Source organism: Lactuca serriola, chromosome 6 (assembly GCF_051521515.1).
Source record: "Lactuca serriola cultivar US96UC23 chromosome 6, Lser_US96UC23_V15, whole genome shotgun sequence".
NCBI classification, from domain to species: domain Eukaryota; kingdom Viridiplantae; phylum Streptophyta; class Magnoliopsida; order Asterales; family Asteraceae; genus Lactuca; species Lactuca serriola.
This window is the reverse complement of record NC_136413.1, coordinates 149,156,476-149,160,992: the sequence shown is the minus strand read 5'-3', so window position 1 is coordinate 149,160,992 and position 4,517 is coordinate 149,156,476. Positions and strand designations below refer to the sequence as shown.

The window sequence follows — 4,517 nt, the reverse complement described above, 5'->3', positions numbered from 1 at the left end:
TCCTACTCTTATACATTTGAAATTGGTAAGTTGTGATGTTTTGGATAAAACAAAGACCAGCTAAGGCTAATTGCATGTAGTGTTTGTCTTAATAAAAATCTACACTATCTCTTGAATATTTGTTTGACAAGGCATGGTACTTGGCAAGAGAGTCTTATATGTCAAGAGGTCAGTGGGAGTCTACACTACAAGAAAAACACCCTTTTACGACGCGCAATGCGTGTTATAAAATGCTCAGATGACGCGCAAATGCGTGTCAAGAAAGGCCCTGTCATAACGAGAGACGACACGCTTTTGCGCGTCGTCTATTTACGACACACATTTACGATGCGCAATTACGACACTCATTTACGACGCGTGTTTACGACACGCATTGCGTATTAAGGAAAGCCCTGTCATAAATGAAGATGACACGCAGTTGCGTGTCGTAACCTTACGACGCACATTTACGACGCGCATTGCGTATCATTACTATCAAAAAAGGCCATGTCATAAATGAAGATGACACACATTTTTGCGTATCATAATTTTAAATGTTTTAAAAAAATATTATTTATAGATTTACTAGTTTTCAAATTAAATTTGTATTTAATATCTCATAATAGAAAATAAAATATCACATATAAAAAAGACAATCTATTGCATAAAATTTAACGTCATACAAATAATCGTTCCATGGAAAGATAAAACAAGTCAATAGTAATAAAAATTTACAAACTAATTAGATACAAGAAATATAAAAAAAATGTACCCTCAAAGGCTATTCAAATTCTAATCTCCATGTCAGCTCTTCAACTCACTTCTCCAGTTTTTCCTTAGCTTCTCTAAGGGCACCAACATCTCTTGCAGCCTGTGACAACATATTATCATTTTTTAATTATTATTTATTCTTATAATTCGAAGCACTTCGACAAAATGTTATTATATAATACATAGATTTTTTTTACAGAAAATCCACTCACCAACTTCAACATATTATAATTTTTTAATTAGTATTTCTTCTTCTTCTTCTTCTGAACTCATCTCTTACAGCCAAAATTAAATACCATTCGAGATCATGCCATATGGCAATAAATGTGAAGACAACCCACACATTTAAAAGCTTCCTTCCAGATCCCCCAAGACAAGGCACATATATAGTCAATGTCATTCTTGAGTTTTAAAGACAAGACATATATATATATATATATATATATATATATATATGTAGCTCTCCAAGGTTAGATAATAACTAAAATAACGTACATAATAAGCTTTACTTGACAAGCCATTTGTTAAATGAAGCATGCCAATTTTTCCAAAAGCTTTCCAAGTTATAGTCAAAAGTAGGAATGGAATCAAATTCCTTCCGTTTGGAATGGTGTGAAATCCATCAAACATGGAATTTGAAATTTAGTTCATTTAGCAATCAGTCATGCCATGGAATGGAATCTTGAATTCTACCAAAAAATTACAATTTTGCACGAAATCAAACGCTAAAAAAGAATGGTGGGCCTTTGAGGGTGTAGAATATTGATGGTTTTTTTACCTTTGTTCCCACATAAAATGTTACAAGCAAGCCAAAAAGAGTGGGTAGTCCTGGAAAAAGAAAACAAAATTTGATTTTATCAACTCCAGAGTAGATATGTGCAATAATTTGGGGAAAACGAAAATAGAAATAGAAACCTTCTGTCTGAAGAAATACAGATTTTAGCCAACTTATGCCCGATGGTCCGATGACAAAGCCCACAAGGTTAGCCACCTACCAAATAGATATAAGGGAAAAATGGTCATTTTCAATTAAACCAGCATATCCATGGAACTTGGTCCGATGACAAAGCCTACAATTTTGCTTTTTTCAGTTTTGGTTACATATATTATTTAAATTAATTAATGAGTGGAATGGTATTAATGCAGGACGCTGAGAAGCAGGCAGGCAGCAAGAAAAGCGATTAAAAGGGTAATTTTTTGTGAATAAAAATGAGAGTAGTGAGTTAAAAATTAAGATGCATAGGTAGGTAGGTACCTGTGAAGATGTAATAACTGTGATGCCCATGTTAAGTGCAAGCCGATAAAGGTGCTCTTCAACGTCCACACTTGTAGCACTGAAACAAACAGGATATGACATTAATTCAAATTCTTGATAAACATGAGGATAACTTAACTTACTTGGTGCATTCATCTAGGATGCCAAACTGAGGCTTGTGAAAGAATAAGCGAGCCTTTGAAACAACAACAAAAACAAAAACAAATTAGAATACAATAGCTGTAGTAATTAATACATACGATAATGATGTGATGTGATGTGATGGAAGCTCACCATGCCTAATCTATGTTGTTCACCAAGAGACAAGATGTCTTCCCAGTTCTGACTAGCATCCCACATCCTTTCTCTTTCAAAAAGGTACAACAATTTCACATTCTCTAGAATCATTTTTAAATGCATATCCATAATATTTGCATCAGCAACACCAACGTCTATTTGCCCTGAAATGAATTGAAATCACAACATTTACATTATAGGACGTACTTGAAAGTGGGAAAATGAAAATGGAAAGAATTGAAATTGACCTTGTTGATACAAACTTAATGCCCTTTTCGGCTTGCTCATGTGAAAGGGGCTAGATGATTTGATCACATAATGTTCCAAAACAAGTATACGACTTTTGAGGAATATATAAAATACCAGTGCCACAAACAGATTCAGCCTCAGCAACGTCATTAACACCATGGCATGGTTTAACAAGTCGTCCATCCACTATAGGCCAAAGACCTCGCAGAGCCCTGAACACCGAACATTTACCACTCCCATTCAGACCTTCATTTTATATTTTTATTTTTTTAATCCTCACAAGTATTTATAATCATTACCATAATAATCTTACTATAACACTAACCGGTGAGAAAAAGGCTTTTCCCAGGTACTATCTCGCATGTCAACTTTCTGGCTAATAAATTTTGTGTTGGCATCATAATATCAACCACCGAAAAAGAGATAACATCCTCAGATTCCTCATTGGACTTTGATGAAGTACAAGCATTTTCATCTGCAATTTCCATCTGATTATTAGTAAATAAGGAACAACCTAAAAGATTAGATAAAACACTAACCAGATTGTACATCATCAAGAAGTTCCTCAAGTTCATAAATCCAATTAACACCACCAAACAGTTCGATGAACTTTCTATGCAGCTCCAAGGTGTCACCAAAGGCCAAGAAGCTTTGAGATACAACTGATGCCAAAAACCGCAATGCATGTGCAAGCTCATCCGCTAACAAAAAAATCCACTCACATCTAAACCAAAAAAATAAAAGCCTAAATTTCATTAGTTTCAGGTAATCGATTCACAACTACTAAACTATTTCCTATTGTGGTAAAAAAATGTCATGATGAATCGAAATTGAGAATAGGAATTGACCTTGAGTGGAAGTCAATGAACGATCAGCTTTGTGCTCCATAGCATATCACAAGCTCAATCCCCAGGTAACATTGTGGGGTAGTTGTTTGGTAACAAAGTCATCGAGTACTCCAAATAACCATTTCTTCCTCAGAAGTATTTTAGCATGAGCAAGAAGCTCATTAAATCTTGACTCAATCATCTATGAGACAAACCTTATTCAAGTATTATTATTATTATTAATATTATATTCCAAAATTCTCCATTGTTGAAGGAAAAAAAAGAGGAGAGGAGTTACCGCTTTTCTAGAGCACCACCTCCAAAAAAAGCAACAGATTCAACATATGTACGCAGCCTCTCGTGCGTGAACCTACATAGGTAAACAAACATCCTCCTTAAACATAAAGCTTTGTTATTTTGTGCAATAATGAATGAGAATGAGAAGTGACAAGGAAGGAGAAATAATAATTAAGAAAACAAAAAGATGATGACCTAAAGCTCCCTTCAAGTTCTTGTTCCCGATTTCCCAGGTCACCAAAATCAGGAGTGGCACTCCTTAGAAAGCCTAACCCTAGCAACATATATGCATAGAGTATAGCAACACCACGTCGACCTGTTAAAATCTTCATTCTCCATGTGAACCTACAAACAACATCAATCGTTATCGAATTTTAAAATAAGCAGTGAGATTATTATGCGTTCCGCTTATTTATTGCTCTCAATCTCTTGCTCTTGCCTGTGCAAAATAGCCCTGAAAAGCTTGTCTAAGGTAAAAAAACATAGACTCACCATAAAATATCAACAAATGGCTTTACCATTCAGGTTACCAGCCCTGACAAATCTGTGCTTAAGTTTTTCAAATCTTATGTTATTCTCTGATCTGCATCAATGCTAACTCCTGACATGTGAAATACCTGAAACCACAAATGAAACTTTTCTACATCAAAACTACAAGATTAATACAAAATAAAAACAAAAACAATTGCCACTTATCGGCTTATTCCACACACTGAATTTGGAATAATTTGAAATTAAAACTAGATTTTCAAAAAATATAGATAGGCTTTAAAACTAGAAAAATATCCGGTTATATATAAAGAAAACTGCTATATTTGTTTGCAAACTTCATATGATTTATG

At 34.3% G+C, this 4,517-nt stretch overlaps 1 pseudogene; it reads right to left on the bottom strand.

The window, feature by feature from the left end:
* Positions 1-1,837: 1,837 nt before the first annotated feature.
* On the bottom strand, positions 1,838-4,196 carry LOC145060256 (ABC transporter D family member 1-like; annotated as a pseudogene).
* Positions 4,197-4,517: the final 321 nt, after the last annotated feature.